Source organism: Budorcas taxicolor, chromosome Y (genome assembly GCF_023091745.1).
Source record: "Budorcas taxicolor isolate Tak-1 chromosome Y, Takin1.1, whole genome shotgun sequence".
NCBI classification, from domain to species: domain Eukaryota; kingdom Metazoa; phylum Chordata; class Mammalia; order Artiodactyla; family Bovidae; genus Budorcas; species Budorcas taxicolor.
In genome coordinates, this window is record NC_068936.1 from 10,066,015 (window position 1) to 10,089,868 (window position 23,854).

The window sequence follows — 23,854 nt, forward strand, 5'->3', positions numbered from 1 at the left end:
AGGGAGGCAGGCTGGAAGTGCCTGGAAGCATGCCACGCTCACAGCATGTCTCTCCTAGGATGCCTGTGGTTTTGCAGATACAGCATACTTTAGCACATCTCATGTTTTGTGTCATACCGTGCCAGTGTGTGCCACCCTCAGGGAGGGCGTGTGCTGGCTGCTGGGCTGATCTGGAGCAGCACTGGCCCAGGACCTTCCCAGTTCTCCTTGTCACATGTGTGTGGAACAAGTCTCCAGTGCAGCAGGCAATCTGTGACTCTTTCTCCTTCAGCTCTCTGCCCATCTCGGCAGGACCTTAGCCTCACCATCCCGGGTCTTGCCATAGGCACGTCTATCATTTCCAGAGGCCAGCCCGTGGCCCCACACACTGAGGGCTCCACAGGCAGTGGTTTCAAAGCCCCACCCCACGTGATTTGCTCTGTGTGAATCCTTAGACCGTGAAACCCTTTTCCTGATCCAAACACACACAACAACACAGTAGAACTGATGAGCATGTTTTGTATCTGGTCTAATTGCAGATATCTGGAGCCACAGTCTGGAGTTATCACTGGCCATCCTTTCCTCGTTCCCATCCTGGGCAGGGTCAATGCAGAGATACGGCGACTGACCACCTTCAGCCTGGTCGCCTCATGATTCCTCTTCTGGTTGCTCAGCACCTCCTCTCCTGCCGCCTTCATCTCTGCCTCTGCCCTGGGCTGGACACACACACACACACACACACACAGGCAGCACAAATAAGCACGTGTGTATACACACACACGTTCAGCACGGGGACACAAATGCAAATAACGAACATAGGTGTTTCAGGAGGTGAAGGCGACCGAGGCCAGCAATGGCGGAGATGGCGACAGTAGGCACCATGTCCTGCCCTTGGGGCTCCCTGTTCACCTTCTCCACGAATTCTTCCGTATTTTCCCAAGGCAGCCTGAAGCCGCTTCCAGCGCAGCATGTGTGGTGGTGCTGAGCCACCAAGTGGTGGATGTGGAATTTCACAGAAGATCCCAAAGTCAGCACACAGGTGCACTGGGACCCCGGAGAGGACGCCCTTGCAATTTTAGGCCTTCCCAGGGTAAGGGGCGGGAGTGTAAGGCACAGGCAATCTCAAACTCAGTGAGCAACAGGAGGCCAGGAGATGGAAGGACCCATGGAAGGATGATTCTGACAAAGGAACTTAATTCACCCTGCCTCTAATAGTATCACCTAGCACTCTCAACTCTGCAACCACAACTGATTTGAGGGGACTTGCTTCACTCACAGACACACTGAATCCCCAAGCCCCCAGTCTCAGCAGGCCACTTGCTACATGCGTGGCCCAAATTCAGACTCCGCAGCCAGCGTGCATGAGACTGAGCAAGCCCATTTGGGAAAGGACAGTGTCCCGGCTAGCACAAGGCTGTCCCTTCATGGCCCACCTCCAGACCCCTTCACCACACGTGTTTCTGTCGTGGAAAAATCTTCTCTCCTGGGGTAGTCCTTCAGGAGATCATCCCACTGATCTTCGCTGATAATCTGCTGGCAACACTTTGCTGCTGAGCAAGCTTATCCCTGGGCTGACCAGGATCTGAACCCTCACACGAGCAGCCAAGAACTCCAACAACAATCATCAACTGTATGCAGGACCAAAACAATACCACCTCAGCAATCCTGTTTGATTCTGGGCAGTTGTGGCCTGACAACCAGTTGAGAAAGTTAAGGCTCCTGGTGTCCAGCCTGCAGCTGGTGCTCCCTGTTCAAAGTCCCAGAACCAACGGACTGGAGTGGAACGATGTCCCCTATACCCTGCAGGAAGAGAGGGGAGATGGGTGTGGATCCCAGAGGTGGATCATCCACACCCCTGCACACCCACAATCATCATTCCCGGACTCACGTGTTACCAGTGATGTCAAGGTAATACTCCTTTATGATCACTCTTTTCAAGAAATAGGGGTGGTCTCGAAAGGAAAAGATCAGCTTGCTGCATGACCGTGGACGGCTCGCACCTGTACCTGCTAGGACAGGGAGGAGGGAAAAGGTGCAAGCTTCTAGGGTCCTCAGCTTGCCTCCCAGGCAGGCATTAACAGCTTCCACGAAGCCTCTCCAAACTCTCACAGTGTAGGACATGGATAACATGATCCTCCCACACCCCACCAAGTCCCATGCCCAGCTGTCCTCAGTCTCCCTCACTGACATTCAAGTCGATCATGTAGCTGAGAAAGTCTTTATCTTGGTCGCTGATCATGACAGGAACTTGAGGGTGGTTCATAATCTGCTTGAGGTCAAGGAGCCATTTATGCCACATGCTGGGCCCAGAAGAGCCAGGCGCATCAGCCCTAGTCTGGGGTGGAAGAAGGACACGGGAAGAGGCATCTTCAAGGATGCTGGGCACTTCTGCTTACCCAGCCACTACTGATGAGCTCAGGCCCTGCCATACCATCAGACAAGCTCATGGCTCTGTGTTCCTGGTGGTGTTCTGTATCTGAGGTGGTCTGCATTCCCCAGGCAGGGGCTGTTTCTGATAGCTATTATTTCCCAGACCTGTGTATGCTGGGTAGTGGCATGTCACTGCCTACATGGTAGGACTAACAATCGTTGTGACAAACCATGTCTGAAAGCAAAGGGGTTGGGGTTGGCTAGTGTATGTCTACATATGTTCTGTGGGTTTGTGTGTGTGTGCGTGTGTGTGTGTGACTCCCATATCTCAGTTATTTAAGGAATCATTCACCTTGACAACAATAACTGTCAGCTAAGGCGGCTCTGGTGTACTGTCTCTGGTCATTTCTGACTTAGAGGCTGTTCCTCCTCAGATGCAGGCCTGAAGTAGACACACAGGGTCATGGCTGCGACACTTACAGGTGTGGCCCTGCCCGGACTCTACTCAGCTGTGCCTTTGGAGCCTGCCAATTGCCCAGTACCACACTTCCTTCAGGGTCCACCATCCTGCCCCCTCGCCTCCACCCCTCCTCCTGCTCCTGCCTCTGCACCTCCCCCTCCTCCTGAGCAGCGGACCACAAGGAGTAGCAGGAAGGATACCACGTTGGCCCAGAAGCCAGGGATGCCCTGGATGATGGCACTCTTCTGAGCCAAGTCCCGCTTCCTCCTCTCATGGCTCTTGCACATGAACCAAACGTAGGCCCTGTAGGTTTTCTCAGGCTCAGAGCTCAGTTCCACTTGCAGGGTCGCCAGTGCCTGCATCACATCTAGTGCCGGGAGCTCACTCGGGCCTCCAGGCCTTTCCTGGCACTGCTCCTCCGCCGTCTTCTCCTCCAGCTCCAGGGAGGACCCCTGTCGCTGTTACTCATGCGGCACAACCTCCACATCCTCAGTGATGTCCTCTGGAAGCAGCTGGAAACCCCGTCTGATCCCTGCCACGACTCCGTCCACCTGGGCCTCACCGTCCTCTCCTGCCTCCACTCTGAAGAGGGTGGCATCTTTGCCTGGCGTGGCCACTGGTGGCTGCAACGTCCCAGCCATGCGCAGCATCACCAGGACAGGCCACGGGGCCCCATCCCCCTGAGCACCTAAGGAGCTCACAGCTAAGGAGGTCTGGGGTCCCAGGACGCTCCCGCATTCCTCTCATGCTCCTCTTGGCTCTGGCCATGACCCCAGCCTGGGTCAGACGCTAAGGGACAGGACATAATAGCACCACAGCAAGTGGTGAGCAATGGCGGCCCAGGGTGCAGTAATCCTGTGGGGCCCACTAGCGTTTTTGCTGTGGGGAGTGTGGGGCATGGTTCAGAGGCTATGGCTCGCGTGTGTGTGTGGGGGCCGGGGGGGTGGGTGGCCTGAACTATAGAAACGGACGGTGGCAGCCCAGGACAGGGTGAACGGGCCCTGGGACATCAGCCATACAGGCGGGGCCCTAGGCTGTGAGCCACGCACAGGCAGCTGACCCAAATCTAGATCAGTGGCCGAGAGGGTGGTGGACAGCACACGATGGACACGCCCCTAGACCGGATGGCATCTTCCGTGGTTCCTGGGATCCAGCTCCACTACGTGGCCAGACTCTGATCCAGAGAGCTAGCAGGTTTTGCATCTGCCGCTACCTCAGGCACTGTCATTGATCTGGTTCTGGAAATTCCAGCCACGGTTTCCTGATCCACAATCCAAACAGCACACTCCTGTGTCCCACAGGACCTTCAATATCTGGGAGCTCTCCCTGAGTATCCAGAGGATACACAGGGGTGCCAAGTGGCTGGATACTTTTCTCCATGGGACAGACAGACTGTTGCTGGCCGGATGCTAGGGGAGTAGGGAGAAACCCCACCGTTTGCCACATTGATCTCCATTGTTCAGGGACACCAGGACCCTAGGGTATAGAGCTCTCTCTTTGTCTCTTTGTCTCTGCTTTGGCATAGCACTGTTTGGAGCAATCCTTCCTTGTGTGTTCCAGGGCTGGTGTCTGTGTGTCTCCTTCTCTTTAAGTGGTGCTGTTGCCATTTGCCACTCTATGGACACCAGCGCTTATAGGAGAAGCTTATCCTTGGAGTGAAGGCAAGCCCTTCTCCTCCTGAGTGAGTTGCACCGACGGGAGATCAGTTATTTTTTCCACAGGTTTCGAGAGTGCTTTCTCCATCTTGAAAGCCAACAGTGGGCAGTCCCTGCTGAACCGCAGAAGGGGTCGGGTAACCCTCCCTCCCTCACTGGACAGACATGAACCTGCACAGGCCTGAGGTGGCTTGGCCACACTTTTCACAGAGGGAGAAATGGGGCATGCTCTGCTGGCATGAGGAAGCTCCCTGAACCTTGTTCAAATTCCTGCCAGTGAGTCGCTAAGGACAACTCCCTGTTAAGTTCCGTGACTCACTGGTGCGGGAGACATGTACGTCTGCCCATTTACCCTATCGAGGCCCTTTCAGGTGGTTCTGTTCTCCATCTGAGAACACGTACCAGCCTGCCCAGTTACCCAATCCTGTGGGGCGGGGGGCAGCAACAGGAACAATCTAAGCCATCCATCGTATAGTCGTGACCCCCTATATATGCTTTCTGCAAAGAGTACAAAGAGTGATGTTTCAGACTGGAAGACTATGCAGGTAGCAAGTGCCTATGCTGCGGTGCTGGTCCATTTCTGAAACCTCACATAAACGGCAAGTGTTGCTCATGCTCACGGTACGGTCAGGGAAAGAATTCCCAGTGTTCGAGAAGGATGGAAAGGCCTTTGTAGCTGCATGTCCAAAGGGCTGTGGGGTCACCCGCTGTGGCTTCTGTGTCTGGCATTGCAGCCTGTTCTGTGTCTTGGCTCCTCTGCACTCTCCCTGGTGGCCCCCAGTCAATTTCTTCCTGCCTCTCCTTTCTGCCAGGCTTCCTGGGTGCACCACTGTGATTCCACTTAGAAACTGCTCACTCAGTGAGATAACAGGCATTGGTACCCTGGCTCCAGTGCTTCTCATGGCCTGAGTATGTACCTTTCCCTATGGCTTTCATGTTTTCGCTATCCAACTTCCATCACCTGGCTGGGTCAGTTCCGACACTTCATATTCACAAGCGTACTGTCAGGCAATTTTGTGCGCACACATGCACACACATGCGTGTGTACACACTAATATCCCTGACAGGAAACTTGCAGATATGCAGAAGTACAAGCTTTCTTCTCCAGGAACATGAGTTTTGGTAACCACCCGAGTTTCTCTGTCCTGGTTATTTTCTTTCACATGCTCATCGATCATGTCAGGTTGCACTTCTAACTCTGTGATTTAGCCTCAAAGGCTACAAAATTTTGGCATTTTTCTCCTGACAGGGACCGATCTGCAGAGAATTGGCCAGGTTGGAAACGCTCGCCCTGGACAGCTGAGTGACAGGCACCTGCGTTCTGCATTCTCCCATCACCTTGGGACAGCTTCCCAGTACCAGTCAGGCTATTCTGATCCATTGTCTGTGCAATCCTTCAGGGCACCAGAAAACAAGGACGTCTGGGCTCAGCTGACTTGGAGAACTGTCTTCTTGGTGTGCACCTATCTAGGTCATTCCTGGTCAAATCCGTGTCCCTTTTGCTAGCCTACCACCCCTTAGGGCCCACAACATTCTGAGTGAGGCCCCCTGTTCTTTCTATCTGTGTAGCTTTCGATGTGCACCTGTCTACCTGTGCTTCCAAGTGCTATCTCCCTTTAGCAGGAAGAGGCCAAAGAGATGTCCGAGCCTCCAAGGGCCCCCAGGGACTGTGATGGGCCTGTGTGTGATCCAGTGCTGTGAGGATCCGTGTGTATGTTTGGCAAAACCAATACAAATATTGTAAAGTAAAATAAATAAAAAATATAAGAATTAAAAAGAAAAAACCAAATTCTTCCCTTAGATGAAGATTGTTTACAACCCAGTGTGTGTCCATTGGCTGGACATGGTCCTTGGAATTTCGCTGATGGGTTTGGACCCTAAACTTCAAAATGATGGCAGAAGGTAGAAAGACATTTAGACGTTGTTCTGCGAAAGCAAGGAGAAAGGCACTACTGCCAAAAAGATGACTAAGAGGGAACAATAATAGTCTTCTATCATTGGAAAAATATAATGGTCCCAGGGAGAGTATTTAGATAATATAAAAAGGATCCTTGGGAAGGAAAATTCAGACTCTCAGGAACATTTTCTACGTCAGGACTTGTGAAATAGTGTTCCAAAAAAAGAGGCAGAAACTGTCTTCACTGAAACATGGAAAGTCACCTGAAAATTGAACATGATAAGAACTCCAGCTGGGCATCGCCAATCTACTTCTTAAAGATGAGTTTGCCAAGATGTAGATTTAAGAAAGATCTTGAACTGTAGGCCAAGAGCGAACAAGCTATTGCTGCAGGGAAAACATAGATACGTCTCATTAAGTATAATGGTAAGTAATGTAAGCTAGACACAGGGATGCATACTGTATGATTCCGTTCATGTAAAGGTCCAAAAGAGACCAAACTAATCTATGCGTTGAAAGTCAGATATCCTAGTTATCTTTGGAGTGCGGTGATTGGGAGAGACACAAGAGAGTTTTCAGGGTTGCCGGTGATGTTCTGTTTCTTGATTTGGATGCTAATTACGTGGATGTGTTTAGTTGGTGAGTATCCATGGAACTGTACACTCCTGACTTATGTATTTTTCCATATGTATATTGATAACAAAAAGTTATAAAGCTTTTAAAAATATAAATACATAACCATGTATTGAGGAAGGAGCACATAGATAAAGGGCCACTTCTGATACAAGGCGTGCAACCTGAGGCCATAAAGATAAGGTGGCATTTCCACACGTAGTCCCTTGTGTTTATGACTACCCTGACCCACGGAATCCCCCAACAGATGATGACCTGGGAAACCTGCCCTTACTGGGCCCACAGATCAAGCCTCCCTTGGGCAGATAGCAGTTTTTCTATCTCAAAAACAACAAGAGGGCTTGATTCCACCCACCCTCACTGATTTGCTAAATGTGAATACTCTCTTTCAGTTGGTCTCATTAGGCCCAGGTAGGACTCCTTACAGTCAGGCATCCCTGCTTACCTACAGAGCCCGTGTGCCTAGGAAGCCAGTCCTCGGCTGGGCACAGGGATATCGAAGACGGTCAGCCAGGACGCAGCTTCCCTCTGAGTTTCCGATGGTGCAAATCCCCTCTGAAAACACCAGACAGCCTGCTCCAGCAAGACTGCTAGAATCCTCTCTCAGGTGCAGACACACACCTTTGCCCCTCAGGCCCCAAAAGCCACAGGCAAGGCCCAGATGACAGAAGGAATTTACGTCAGGGCTTCCAGCATGAGCCATGGGGTATCTTGGGCAGGACTTTCCCTAGACCCTGAAAACCAGCAGGCCCTGAACTGCCCCCAGGGGCTTCCCTGTCTCCCGCTCTCCTGAGGTCCCTTGGGACATGCAATGAGCCCACCATCCTTGCTTCCTCCCTGTTCCCTCCCTCATAGGCACACCCCGGCAGAGGAACACACGCGTACACCAACACCTGCACTTTCTTCGCCTTTCTGCACTACCAGGAGACTGGAAGTGCCTGGAGGCATGCCACGCTCACACCTTGTCTCTCTTAGGATGCCTGTGGTTTTGCACGGACAACCTACCTTATTAGCATGTCTTGCATTTTCTGTCGCATCGTGCCAGTGTGTGCCACCCTCATGGAGAGAGCGTGCTGGCTGATGGGCTGATCCTGGGCAGCCCTGGTCCAGGACTTTCCCGGGTCTCCTTTTTATGTGTGTGGAACAAGTCTCCAGTGCAGCAGGCAATCTGTGTCTCTTTCTCCTTCAGGTCTCTTCCTTCTCAGCAAGACCTTAGCCTCCTCAACCATCCCAGGTCCTCTGTATCCGCATCCACCATTTCCGCATGCCGGCTCATGTCCGCACAGACTGTGGGCTCCACAGGCGGTGGTTTGAAATCCCCACACCACTTGATTTGCCCTGGGTGAATCCAGAGACCATGCACCCGCTCTTCCTGGTCCAAACACATACTACAACACGGGAGAAATGGTGAGCGTGTTTCTGTATTTCCTCTAATTCCAGATGTCTGGAGCCAAGTTCCTGTGTTACTACTGGCCATCCTTTCCTCATTCCCATCCTGGACAGGGTCACTGCGGAGATACAGTGAGCAACCACCCTCAGACTTGTGAGGCCTTGTGTCTCCTCTTCTGGTTGCTTGGCATCTCCTCTCTTGTTGCCTTCATCTCTGCTTTTTCCCTGGACCAGACACACACACACACACACACACACATACACACATAAACACAGGCAACACAAGCATACACGTGTATACAATTACAGGCTTGATACAGAGACACAAACGTGTACAGGGAACACAGGTGTTTCAGGAGCTGAAGGCACCATGTCCAGCACTGTTGGAGATGGCGTCAGTAGGCACCACGTCCTGCCCTTGGAGCTCCCTGTCCACCTCCTCCCTGAGCACTTCCGTATTTTCCGAAGGCAGCCTGAAGCAGCTTCCAGCGCAGCATGTGTGGCTGTGGAGAGACGCCGATTGGTGGATGTGTAAATTCACAGAAGATCCCAAGGTCAGCACACAGGTGCCCTGGGACACCAGACAGGACGCCCTTTCAATGATAGGCTTTCCCAGGGTAAGGGGTGGGAGTGTAAGGCACAGGCATTCTTAAACTCATTGACTAACAGGAGGCTGGGGGATGGCTTGACACACGGAAAGAAGATTCTGACAAAGATACTTAATTCATCCTGTTTCTAGTAGTATCACCTGGACTACCGCACTGAGGAAGACTTGCTTCACTTGGACACACCGAGTTCCAAAGCCCCCAGTCTCAGCAGGTCATGTGCTACATGCAGGACCCAAAGCCTGGCTCTGCAGCCAGCTTGCATGAGCCTGAGCATACCCATTTGGAAAAGGACAGTGTCCTGGCCACGACACGGCTGTCCCTTCAGGGCCCGCCTCCAGACACCCTCCCCGCATGTGTCTCTGTCAGTTACCGCTCGGAGCAGAACTTTCCTTCCTCGGGTAATATGTCACAGGATTGTCCCACATGTCTTGACCAATGATCTGCTGGCAACACAAGCAAGGTCAGCCCAGGGCTGACCAGGCCCAAACACTCTCGTGAGCATCCAAGAACTCCAACATCAGTCATCAACTGTATGCAGGCCCAAAGCAACTCCACCTCAGCAATCCTGTTCGATCCTGGGCAGTTGTGGCCTGACAACCAGTTGAGAAATTTAAGACTCCTGATATACAGCCTGCAGCTGGGTGCTCCTCATTCAAAGTCCAAGAACCAGTGGAGTGGCGTGGAATAACCCGCCCTATACCCTGCAGAAAGACAGGGAACACAGGGGTGGATTCCGCAGGTGGATCATCCATCCCCTAACACACCTACACCTCCATGAAGCCATGTCTTGCCAGTGATGTCAAGGTAATACTCCTTAATGATCACCATGTTCCAGAAGTAGGCGTTGTCCCCAAAGGAAATGATCACCTTGCCGTTGGACCTTGGATGGCTCTGCACCTGCACCTTCTAGGACAGGGATGAGGGTAAAGGTACAAGCTTCTAGGTGCCTCAGCTTGCCTCCCAGGCAGGCATTAACAGTTTCCACAAAACCTCTGCACATTCTCACATCACATGAACATAGATAACATGATCCCCCCAACTCCCCACCAAGTCCCGTACACGCATGCCCTCATTCTCCCTCACTGACCTTCAAGTCAATCTTGTAGTTAAGAAAGTCTTTATCTTGGTCGCTGATCATGACAGAAACGTGAGCGTGGTTCATAATCTGCTTGAGGTCAAGGAGCCATGCAGGCCACATGCTGGGCCAGAAGAGCCAATAGCAACAGCCCTAGTCTTGAGTGGAAGAAGCACACTGGAATAGGAATTTCCAAGGATGCTGGGTACTTCCACTTGCCCAGCCACCACTCATATCCTCAGGCCCTGCCGTGCCATCAGACCCACTCCTGGCTCTGGGTTCCTTGTGGTGTTCTGCATCTGAGGTGGTCTGCATCCCCCAAGCAGGGGTTGTTTCTGACTGCTACGCTCCTCCTCCTGACTTGTGTGTGCTGGGTAGTGTAATGTCACTGCTTATCGTGTCAGGATTTGCAGTCCCTGTTGCACACTGTGTCTTCAGGCAAGGGGGTGGTGTGCATGTGTATGTGTGAGTGTGTGTGTGTGTGTATGTGTGTGTGTGTCTTCAGCAAGAACGCCCTCGGTCTCTGACCTGCTCCCTGTCTTCACAGCAGATGGCAGGCGTGTGTCTGAATCCGTCTGGCACTCAGAGCAGATGAGAATAGCAGCCCCTTCCAGCTCCTCTTTGCTTGTGGACCACCTCTGCCTTTGCATTGCACTAGTGACAGCAACTCCAGGGGCTCTGACTGACGGGCATGGGTCTTGGACTCCCGCTCTCTCAGCTCTTTCCCGGGATCATCCACATTTACAACAATAACTGTCTCTGGTGGCTGCTCTGGTGTACTGTCTCTCGTCATTCCTGACCTAGAGGCCTCAGGTGCTGATCCTCCTCAGATGCAGGCCTGAGGGAGACACCCAAAGTCATGGCTGTGACACTTACAGCTGTGGCCCTAAGGGACTCTTCTCAGCTGTGCCTTTGGAGCCTGCCTCTGCCTCGGACCACACTTCATTCAGGGGTCTCCCACGCCTCCCCTGTTCCCTTGCCCTGTGGCCTCACCTGTTTTAGCAGGATCTTCAGCACAATCATCTTGAAGGTGCCTTTGCCATTCTTTAATTTGGCTATAAAGCTCACAACTTTTAGCGGCACAGTAACGCAGTTTTTCTAACGTGCACTGTTAGAGTTTGATGAGCTCTTGTTGAGTTTCTTGGTTTCAGTTAGAAAGCCCTGCATTACTCTTAGGGCTCTAGAAGCTTCTGAAACAAAGGAAAGACTACAAGTATTCCAGACTAATTGGATGATGATATAGATTTCTAAATACTTAACAGATTCTGCTTCCCCGCCACCTAAAAATTTGCCCCCAACTCCTGAAGAGCTTCATGATTTTATTGCGGGAATCTGGTAGAATTGAGATTTCTCAGTGCTTCGTAATTTCATCAGTAAGCTTTTCTGAGGTGAAAAACACATTGGAGTTAGTTTTTAAGTTAGCCCTAGACATAGCAATCAGGGAAAAAAGGAAATTAAAGGAATACAGATTGGGAGAAAAAAAAAATACTGTTAGAAGATGCCATGACCCTCTACACAGAGAACAATAAGGATGTCAGCAGAAAATTACTTGAGCTAGTCAATGAATAGAGTATAGCTGCAGGAGACAAAATTAATACTCAGGAATCCCTTGAGTCCCTTTCATTCTGATACACTAGCAATGAAAAGCAAGAAAGAGAACTTAAGGAAAGTATCTCATTCACCATCCAGGGAAGAGAATCAAATATTTAGGAATACAGTCACTTGAAGAAAGCAAGGACCTGGTACAGAAAACCATAAAACCATGGTGAAAGACATCAAAGATCACACAAATAGAAGAAGACGTGTACCATGTTCTTGGATCAGAAGAATCAGTATAGTGACCACGAGTGTGCAACTCAAGGCAATCGATCAGTACGTTCATTCACATTGATATTCTCATATTCAACTGTGAAATCCCTATCAAAACACCAACGGTGTGTTTCACTGACCTAGAACAAATAATTTCACAATCTGTGTGGAAACACAAAAGACCTCCAAAGAGGAAATCACTCTTGAGAAACAATGGAAACGGAGGAATCAGACTTCCTGACTTCAGACTATACTACAAAGCTACTCATCAAGAGTATAAGGTCCTGGGCCAAAGACAGATATACAGACCCATGGAACAAAATAGGGAGTCCAGAGACGAAGCCACACACCCACGGCCTCCTTGTCTTTGACAGAGGAGGCATCAATATGCAACGGAGCAAAGACAACCTCTTGAACAAGCGGGTCTGGGAAAACAGTCAACCACATTAAAAGAATGAAATGTTTGCTAATGGCACACACACAAACAAATGCAAAATGGATTAAAGACCTAAGTGGAAGACCGGAAACTATAATGTTCTTAGAGAAAAACACAGGCAGAACACTCTCTGACAGAAATCACAGCAAGATCTTCTCCTCAGTGACCCACCTCCCAGAGTAATGGAAATAAACACAGAAGGAAACAACAGTGACCAATTTAAATGTCTAAGCTTCTGCACAGTGAAGCAAACTATAAGCAAGGTGAAAAGACAGCCTTCAGAACTGGAGCAAATTACAACAAAGCACACAGCTGCCCAAGAGTTAATCTCCCACATATACAAGCAGCTCATGCAACTCAATACCAGAAAAATAAACAACCCGACCAAAAAGTGGGCAAAAGAACTAAATAGACATTTCTCTAGAGAACATATACTGATGGCTAACGAACACAGGACACATGCTCAACATCACTCATTATCAGAGTGATGAGAGTCAATACCGCAATGAGATGTCATCTCACACTGGTCCCAAGGACCATCACCCAAAGTCTCAAGCATGAAACCCTGGAGAGGGAGTGAAAAGGTAACCAACTTACACTGTTGCTAGGAATGAAAACTGGTATAGCCACAATAAACCATATGATTTCTTCAAAACCTGGAAATGGAACTGTCCTATGACCAGCAATCACCCAAGCATACACCCCAAGGAAAGCAAAACTGAAAGAGACACATGTACGCCGCTATTCATCCCACGATTGCTGGGGTCCAGCACAGGCAGGATCCAGGCAAACCCTCAGGAGAAACGGCGAATGATTTAGAGAGAGATAAGGAAAGAATGTTGTAGATAAGAAAATAGAGGGGAGAAAGAGGCTGTTATTCCTTGGCCAGGCAAGAGGGAGCGTCTGTGTTCCAAGGGATCAGCCTGAAAAAGAGAGGGAGGGAGAGGGAGAGAGAAAGAAAGAAAGAGGAAAAAAATAAAAATGTGGGATGACCAAGCTTCTTCAGTGAGCAAGGCCCATTATTTTACTTTCAAAGGGACTTTTATACCTTCAGTTGTACGTAGAGGGAAGTGAAAGATGCAAAGTCATAGAGTCAGGCCAAACATTACATCTGTTTTGTCTGTGTCAAAACCACGATTTTTTTTTCTGCATACCTTTCCGAGAAACAATACTGTGTACGTTATCTTCTGGCCTTGGAGGCCTGTGAACATTTTATGACCCTCTTTAGATAAAGGCTCTTCAACCAGAAAACTTATTTTCCCTTGAAATGTGTTTTCTTTCTATTTCTAATCTATGTCCGCCTCAGAAAGTATTAAACAAGTTACATTTCTCACAGAGGAAAGGTGCAGTGAGTTACAAGAAAGAAAGAACCAATTAGCTCAAAGGTCTGATGTGGTTAATTTCAAGGCTACACTTCTTCTTACATTACAACTATGTTAACGAATGCACTCTCAGGTGTCCGATGGATAAGAGATATGGGAACTCAGCGACAAGCTTCGGCCCAATAATGAAATCCTACGCCAGCACTACTCTAATAACTTTAATTCTTTGGAAGGCTCTATGTTTCAGGCTTCCCATGCTTCTCACAGTTGGGAGGCTGTGAACAATCCTATGCGTAGCTGCAAGAGTCTGGATAAACCTGTCAAGCAAGCTAGAATGCTAACAGTGGGGGTTTGATTTGAAATATTCCTCTCATGTCCAGGAGACTTATTAGCTAGATAGAGCCCTAAGCTGATTTACTCCAGAGAAAGGTGGTTGTGGATAGCCCCCTGTATGTCAGGAGAGTTGGTGAAAGGCACAAAATAGTGAGACAGACAGATTCTGGTTTGGGGGTAGATGCTCGAGCAGGTCTAGGGAGACCCTCGAGTCCTGAAGCCTTGCTTTAACAGTTCATTCCCCCATGACCTTGTCATGGGTGGGATCTCCCGTGCTGGCTCCCGGCGCACGACTGTTTACGATAGCTAGGGCATGGAAGCAATCTAGATATCCACTGCAGGTGAATGGATAAGAAAGTGGTGGTATATATACATGGTGGACTATTACTCAGCTGTGGAAAGGAATGCATTTGAGTCAATTCTAGAGAGGTGGGTGAAACAGGAGCCTCCTCTACAGAATGAAGTAAAGTCAAAAAGAGGAATACAGGTCCTGGGTAGGAATGCATATGTATGAAATTTGGAGAGATGGTCCTGATGATCCAACATGCAGGGCAGCAAAGGAGACAGACATGGAAAGAACAGACTGTGGAGAGGGCAATGGTGGGGTGATTTGAGCGAAGAGCACTGAAACATATACGTTACCATACATAAACAGATGACTGGTGCAAGTTCAGTGCATGAGGCAGGGCACCCAAAACCAGTGCTCTGGGACAACAAAGAGCAATAGTCTGGGGAGTGAGGTGGGAGGAAGGTTCTGGATGCAGGAACACATGTGTACTGGTGACCTACTCTTGTCGATGTAAGGCAAAAACTAACCCAATATGTAAATTTAATGTCTTCCCATTAAAATAATTTGAAAAAAATGAAAAGATTGCTTTCTGAAATTTCAGTGTTGGGAGCACAATGGTCCAGCCTCTCTTCTGATCCTATGTAACAATGTCTGGTTTGAATGAGGGTAGTGGAGCCATCCCATGTTGAAAGTCAGGAAGGGCAGTGGGAGGAGATACCCCTCATCCAAGGTAAGGAGCAGCAGCTGAGCTTCGCGGCAACAGCCGTGAAGAGATACCTCACGTCCAAGGTAAGAGAAACCCAAGTAAGACGGTAGGTGTTGCAAGAAGGCATCAGAGGGCAGACACACTAAAACCATACTCACAGAAAACTAGTCATTTTAATCACACTAGGACCACAGCCTCTTCAAACTCAATGAAACCAAGCCATGCCCACGGGGCAACCCAAGGCGGGCGGGTCATGGTGGAGAGGTCGGACAGAATGTGGTCCACTGGAGAAGGGAATGGCAAACCACTTCAGTATTCTTGCCTTGAGAACCCCATGAACAGTATGAAAAGGCAAATGGTAGGATACTGAAAGAGGTACTCCCCAGGCCAGTAGGTGCCCAATATGCTACTGGAGGTCAGTGGAGAAATAACTCTAGCAAGAATGAAGGGACGGAGCCAAAGCGAAAACAATACCCAGCAAAAGGAAAAAAAGGAGAATTACACACCAGAACATTCGGCACACCTAAACCACACAACTAACAGCCAAAAGCCAACAGAAAACAACCAAATTACACGCCAGAGCAGCATTCTGCATGACTCAGCCCCGCCAACTAGCAGCCCCAAGAAAAGGGAGAAAAGCCGCTTGACATACCAAAGCAATATAATAGCACACAAGCAGCCCCAATGCAACGGGAAAAAAAAAAATGCTGAATTAAACATCAAAACAACATTCAACCCTACTAATAGCTTCAAATGGAGGGAAAAAAGCCACTTTATACACAAAAGCATCATTCCGCACAACCAGCAGCCCAAAAGACGAATTACACACCAGAACAACATTCTTCATGATTAAGCCACCCCAAATAGCAGCCCCAAGCCCATGGAGAAAACCAGAGGTACACACCAGACCAACATTCTACGCGACTCAGCCCCCGCAACTAGCAGCCGCAAACAAAGGGATAAAAGCCGCTTTACACACCAAAGCAATAGAACGGAGCACAAGCAGCCCAAAGGCAACAGGGAAAAATAATTTAAAAAGCCGAATTATACACCAAAGCAACATTCAGCCCGACTAGCAACCCCAAGTGGAGGGAGAAAAGCCGCGTTACCCAGCAAAGGAACACTCCGCACAACTAGCAGCCCCAAGCCCACAGAGAAAAGCCGAATTACTCATCAGAGCAACATTCTGCACTATTAAGCCCTCGCAACCTGCAGTCCCAAGCAAAGAGAGAACAGCCTTACACACCAAAGCAATAGTACAACGCACTAGCAGCCCCAAAGCAACGGAAAAGAAATAAAACTGAATTAAACACCAAAACAAAATTCAGCCGGACTAGAACACGCAAGTGGAGGGAGAAAACCCGTGTTACCCATCAAACCAGCATCCCACACAACTGGCAGCCCCAAGCCAATGGAAAAAAGCCGAATTACGCACCAGAGCTACATATTTCACGTCTAAGCCCCCGCAACTATCAGCCACAAGCCAACAAATTACACACCAGAGCAACATTCTCCCTGACTCAGCCCCGCAACTAGCCGCCCCAAGCCAACGGAAAAAAAAAAAAAAAAAAAAAAAAAACACCCGAATTACAAACTAGAGCAACATTCTGGACCACTCAGCCCCAAGCCAAAGGAGAAAAGCCCCTTTACACACAAAAGGAATAGCACGGCGCACAAGCAGCCCCAATGGATCGGGAAAAAATGTAAAAAGCGGAATTACACAGCAAAGCAACATTCAGCCCGACTAGCAACCCCAACTGGAGGGCGTAAAGACGCGTTACCCCCCAAAGCAGCATTCCACACAACTAGCAGCCCCAAGCCAATTGGAAAAGGCGAATTACACACCACAGGAATATCCTGCGCGATTAAGCCCCCGCCACCTGCAGCCCCAAGCCAAAGGAGAAAAGCCTGTTTACACACCAAAGCAACTGTCCAGAGCACTAGCAGCCCCAAGGCAACAGGACAAAAAAAAAAAAAAAAAAAGAAGAAGAAGAAGAAAGAATTAAACACCACAACAACATTCAGCCAGACTAGAACATCCAAGTGGAGGGAGATAGGCCTTGTTACCCACCAAACCAGCATCCCACACCACTACCAGCCCCAAGCCAAGGAACAAAAGCCGGTTTACACACCAAAACAATACTCCGGTGCACTAGCAGCCCCAAGCCAATGGAAATAAAGCCAAATTACACACCACAGCAACATTCTGCACAACTAAGGCCCCACAACTAGCAGCCCCAAGCCAACGGATAAAAGCTGAATTACACACCACAACAACATTCTGCAGGACCAAGCCCCCACAACTAGCAGCCCCAAGACAAAGAAAAAAACCCAAATTACACACCAGAGCAACATTCTGGACGACTAAGCCCCCGCAACTAGCAGCCTCAAGACAAGGGAGAAAAGCCGGTTTACACACCAAAGCAATAGTACGCGCACTAGCAGCCCCAAGCAAATGGGAAAAAAAGCCAAGTTACACACCACAGCAACATTCTGCACAACTAAGCCCCAGCAACTAGCAGCCCCAAGTGGAGGGAGAAAAGCTGGTTTACACACCAAAGCTATTGTCTGGCGCTCCAGCAGCCCAAGTCATCGGAAACAAACAAACAAACAAAAAGCCTATTTACCCACCAGACCAACATTCAGCCCCACTAGCACCCACAAATGGAGGAAGAAAAGCCACGTTACCCACCAAAGCAGCACTCAGCACAAATAGCAGCCCCAAGCCAATGGAAAAAAGGCAAATTACACACCAGAGCAACATTCTGCACGACTAAGCCCCACAACTAGCAGCCCCAAGTCATAGGAGAAAAACCGTTTTACACACAAAAGCAATAATATGCCCCACTAGCGACTCCAATGCCAAAGGTTAAAAAAAAAAAAATACGAATTACACACCAGAGCAACATTCAGCCTGACTTAGCAGCTCCTTGAGGAGAGAGAAAAGCCGCGATACCCACCAGAGCATCATTCCGCACAACTAGAAGCCCCAAACCAACGGAAAAAGCCAACTTACACACCAGAGCAACATTCTCCACGACCAAGCCCCCACAACTAGCAGCCCCAAGCCAACAGAAAAAAAATGAATTACACACCAGAGGAATATTCTGCACAACTAAGCCCCGCAAGTAGCAACCCCAAGTCAAGGGAGAAATGCCCGTCTACATGCCAGAACAATAGTTCTGCACACTAGCAGCCCCAAAGCAAGCGAAAGAGAAAAACAACTGAATTACACACCAGAGCAACATTCAGCCTGACTAGCAGCTTCTTGTGGAGGGAGACAAGACGTGATACCCACCAGAGCATCATTCCACACAACTAGAAGCCCAAAACCAACGGAAAAAAGCCAAATTACACACCAGAGCATCATTTTGCACATCTAAGCCCCCACAACGAGCAGCTCCAAGCCAACGGAAAAAAACCTGAATTACACACCAGAGCAACATTCTGCAGGACTAAACCCCCCTAACTGGCAACCCCAGGTCAAGGGAGAAAAGCCGAATTACACACCAGAGCAACATTATGCACGACTAAGCCACCGCAACTAGCAACCCCAAGTCAAGGGAGAAAAGCCAGTTTACATGCCGAGACAACTGTTCTGCACAGTAGCAGCCCCAAGGCAACGGGGGGAAAAAAAAAAGCCAAATTACTCACCAGAGCAACCTTCAGCCCTTCTAGCAGCTCCTTGTGGGAGGAAGAAAAAAAGTGATACCCACCAGAGCATCATTCCGCACAACTAGCAGCCCCAAACCAACAGAAAAAAGCCATATTACACACCAGAGCAACATTCTGCACGACTAAGCCCCTGCAAATAGCAGCCCCAAGCCAATGGAAAGAAACCCGAATTACACACCAGAGCAACATTCTGACGACTAAGCCCCCCCAACTGGCAGCCCCAAGCCAATGGAAAACAGCCGAATTTCATACCAGAGCAACATTCTGTACGACTAAACCCCGCAACAAGCAGCCCCAAGCCAACGGAAAAAAGAAGCCGGTTTACATGCCATAGCAGTAGTAAAGCGCACCAGCAGCCCCAAGGAAACGGGGGTGGGAGAGTCGAAATAAACAGCAAAACAACCTTCAGCCCTACTAGCAGCCCCAAGCGGAGGGAGAAAAGCCGCGTTACACAACAAAGCAGCATTCCACACAACTAGCAGCCCCAAACCTACGGAAACAATCCAAATTACACACCACAGCAACATTCTACGTGACTAAGGCCCCGCAACTAGCAGCCCCAAGCCAACGGAACAAAGCCGAATTACACACTAGAGCAACATTCTACACGACCAAGCCCTTGCAACAAGCAGCCCCAAGCCAACAGAGAAAAGCTGACTTTCACACCAGAGCAACATGCTGCATGACTAAGCCCTCACAACTAGCAACTGTAAGCCAATGGAAAAAAGCCGAATTTCACACCAGAGTAACATTCTGCATGACTAAACCCCGCAACAAGCCGCCCCAAGCCAATGGGAAAAAAAAAAAAAAAAGCCAGTTTACATGCCACAGCAGTAGTAAGGCGCACTAGCAGCCCCAAGGAAACGGAGTCGGTGGGCGGGGGGGAGGCGTTGGCGGAAAAGTCGAAATAGCAAAACAACCTTCAGCCCGACTAGCAGCCCCAAACCTACGGAAAAAATCCAAATTACACACCACAGCAACATTCTGCATGACTAAGGCCCTGCAACTAACAGCCCCAAGCCAATGGAAAAGAAGCCGAATTACACACCAGAGCAAAACAACATTCGGCCGGACTAGCAACCCCAAGTGGAGGAGGAAAAGACGTCTTACCCACCAAAGTAGCATTCCGCACAACTAGCAGCCCCAAGCCAAGGGAGAAAAGCCAGTTTACACAGCAAAGAAATAGTCTGGCGCACTAGCAGCCCCAAGGCAACGGAAAGAAAAAAAAAAATTCGAATTACACACCAAAACAACATTCAGCCCAACTAGCACCCCCAAGTGGAGGAAGAAAAGTCGCGTTACCCGCCAAAACAGCATTCCACACAACTAGCAGCCCCAAGCCAACGGAAAAAAACCCGAATTACACATCAGAGCAACATTCTGCACGACTAAGCCTCCGCAACTAGCAGCCCCAAGCCAAAGGAGAAACACAAGTTTACACACCAAAGTAATAGCCCAGCGCACTAGCAGCCCCAAGGCAACGGGAAGAAAAAAACAAAAAGTCTAGTTACACACCTAAGCAACATTCAGCCAACTAGCAGCCCCACTCCAGTACTCTTGCCTGGAAAATCCCATGGACAGAGGAGTCTGGTAGGCTGTGGTCCATGGGGTCGGGAAGAGTCGGACACGACTGAGTGACTTCCCTTTCACTTTTCACTTTCATGCTTTGGAGAAAGAAATGGCAACCCACTCCAGTGTTCTTACCTGGAGAATCCCAGGGACAGGGGAGCCTGGTGGGCTGCCCCAAACCAATGGGAAAAAAGAAAGAAAAAAAAACGAATTACACACCGAATGCAACCAACATTCCGCCCTAGTAGCCATAAGCTTGTGGAGAAAAGTCCAGCCTTATATACCAAAGAAAAGTTACAATGGAAAAACAGCTTTCTCAGTCCCAGGGTAGGAGTATATGTCCAGTATATCCTCCCACAGCCAACATCCAGACATTTCAAACCCCCTTCTTTGCCCCACCCCCACTCCCACCCTCCCTCCTGTCCCCCAGCTCTCCATTCAGACAAAAGAACCCTCGAACTTCACCGGCTTTCCATTGCTACTTCAGGCACTGATTCTCCAAGGAATAAAAATTAAAGATACTTTTCAAGAAATAAACTAATAAGACTTTTAAGGGTAATGTACACACACACACGTATATACATACACTCAGCTACTAGCTCTTATGGGGAAAAGCCTGACAGGAAAATTCAGTCTGAGTTACCATTTTTCTCCAGTAAAATACTGATGCTATACCTATAAACATGTTCTTGTAAGGTGTAAATCCGGTTTTCCATCTTAAAATGCCTTTCTTTTGTTACCTTTCTTTTGTCTCGTTCTTCCGAACACGCAACACCAAACCTCCTCAGTCGACCACTAGCTAAACTAATGTTAAACGCAGCCCTGCCTCTTCCATCAAGAGCATAAGGAACCGGATGTATGGCGTGAGGAGACAAGCGTAAGGGACCTTTATGTATCGCGAGATGAACCGCAGAGACAGTACGGCGGGAAGAAAATACAGAGGCAGAGGAGGGGTAAATGGAGACCTTTGAGGGACAGTCTAAAAAAAATAAAAATAAAAAGAGCCAAATATTCTACTAGATTTACCAATCGCGTTAACTTAATCACTATAAAATACAGAAGAGAACTTTTACCATTACCTGTTTTTCATAATTTATTGCCGTCTCAAACGTCACCAATATCATCACTCTTGCATGGCATATTGTTTAATTGTGTGTGATTTTCCTTTTCCGTAATACAAAAGAAAAGTAAAAATAAGAAAAAATAATGAAAATATTTAAAATATTTAGGAGTTGAAAGCCTTAGTGTCTTTGCAGTAAACATATTTGGAACTTTGTCATTAAGCAAATACAGGTAATGTTTTACACTAAAAATCCCAAAAGTAACAAAATGAGGAGATCCACTACGGACAATTTCTGCAATTTCTGTCACCTCAGTTTCTGTATAATAAACACAATTTTCAGCTAATACATGTCTATACCTGAAAAAACTCTGCTGACAGACTATTTTTCCCTAATATAAAATTCTTCCTTCTAGGAGTTAACATGAAAAATCATATCTAACAGAAGAAAATGGACTTAATGAAGGACAGGACTAACACTTATTTTCCAAGGGTTTCTCTAGAATTTATCTATGTAGTTTATATAGCCATTTAATATATATACATAAATATTTATACATGTATATATATATTTATGCTTATGTAAGATTTCATATATACATATATATGTAAGTATATTAAATTTTACTATTCTTAAAAAGCAATACTATAGCTCCTTTTTCAGCGCTTATGTCTTATTTTAATACTGATGTCTACTAATCTTTATATTTCCCCAATCACAGAAATACTTAGAATTTCTTAGTAAGCTGTTATAAATAAGTAATACAGTGTGACTGGTTCTTCTAAAGTAGTGATTGATCTTTTTAATAATCTTCTTTAGTTGAATCCCTGGAGAAGGAAATGACAACCCATTTTGGTATTCTTGCCTGGAGAAGCCCATGGATAGAAGAGCACTGGGGCACTGGCAAGCTCCAATCCATGCAGTCTCAAAGAATGGGACAGAACTGAGCAAACATACTGTAGGTAAATGGGGCTTCTTTGATGACTCAGTGGAAAAGAATCTTCCTCCAGTACAGAAGACCTGAGTTTGATCCCTGGCTCAGAACAATCCCCTGGAGAAGGAAATGGCCACCCTCTCCAGTATTTTTGCCCAGAGAGTTTCACGGACAAGGAGCCTGGCAGGTTATAGGCCATGGAGTCGCAAAGAGCCAGAGACAACTAAGCAGTCAAGAACACGTAGGTAACAACTCAGTAGTGAAATCAGGCACCAAGGGTAAACACACCTTAATATATTTATATAAGATATAGTTTAGAAAATAATTTTTAGAGTAATGCTTACCAGTCTATTAGTATTAATGTCTTACTACAGAACCATTCTAATAGTATATGTCTATATTACTACATTCTTACTTGAAAGTTTTCCTATGGCTCTATTAGTATTAGTGATTACCTTTTTTCATTTCAACAGGTAAAATGGGCCCTTTGTTTTAATTTAATATCTCTTTTGGAAAGTAAGTGTCATTGCTTAATTTTACTGATATTGCAGTAACTAATGTCACAAAACTTTAAACATGTAAGCAATTACAGTCAACTAATAATCAGATGATAATTAGTTCAAATAAAGAATTACGACATTAACCAATGAGAGTACACATTGGAAAAGCATTCCTGGAAATAAAGCATTATGATAGCTGCCATAAAAGGCATAAGAACATGCTCCAATGATTTAAAAAATGATTAATACACATGATTGTTATTTGTCACTTTCTGTATACTTATCAGAATAAATCAGCCATTTATTGTGATACAAAGATGTACACTGCAGTGCAGACACAGTGTCCCCTGCCCTGGGAATGCCTGGGTAGGAACTGGCGGCCAGGAGTGGAGCAGCTCAAAGGGCCCAGAGGCCAGTGGTGGGTAAGGGTTGCAGCTGGAGCCAGAGCCAAGATAGAGAAGCTACTGAGTCCTTCATGATGAAATATTGGGAAACGCCTCTTTCTCTGCTTTGTGTAGTTGATAGTTTGGATAGTGAAGCGATGGCTGAATGTCAAAACCTTTCGGCAGGACCTTGCAAGGGGAATCAGACTCTGTCTGGGGAATTTGTACTGTCTCAAAGTTGGATGCTTGAATTCAACAAAAGAGGGAGGAGCAGCATCAAAAAGGGGCAGGCAGTAACCTGGCTCAGAGAGAAGACCAGAGCACAGAGAGGAAGCAGGAAAGTGAGCCACATGTTGTTGGGAGAACTTTTCACTGCTGCACTTGTGATGATGGAGTTTTCTGATTCAGTCTCCTCTTGTTTTATGAACTTTTTAATCCTGTGTTTCAGTCAGTAGTGGCCCATATTATTGGTAATCCATCTCTACATGGAAATTTTTGGTCATGGCTGAAGTTCTTCTTCAGGGCAATTATCTGATCGCTCTCTGTGCTCCCCCTCTTCATTCTTAGCAATCTTGTCAACATAATTTGGTTCCAGGATTTAGCTGACCTGGCATTTGAGGTGTCAAGGAGGGAACCTCACCCATTCTCTAACAGCAGAATTACTGCTGATGTGCTCTTTAGCCTTTCACTGTAATCGCTCTTCCTCCTCCAGGATATGTTTGTCAGCCTTTTTACCCTTCATTTTGGCCAGTTGCTTAGTCTCCTGCATAC

The 23,854-nt window shown here is 47.8% G+C and overlaps 1 pseudogene; it reads left to right on the top strand.

Moving 5' to 3' along the window:
- The first annotated feature begins 11,875 nt into the window (after nucleotides 1-11,875).
- LOC128070983 (etoposide-induced protein 2.4 homolog) lies at nucleotides 11,876-23,777 on the top strand (annotated as a pseudogene).
- The last annotated feature ends 77 nt before the right edge of the window (nucleotides 23,778-23,854 follow it).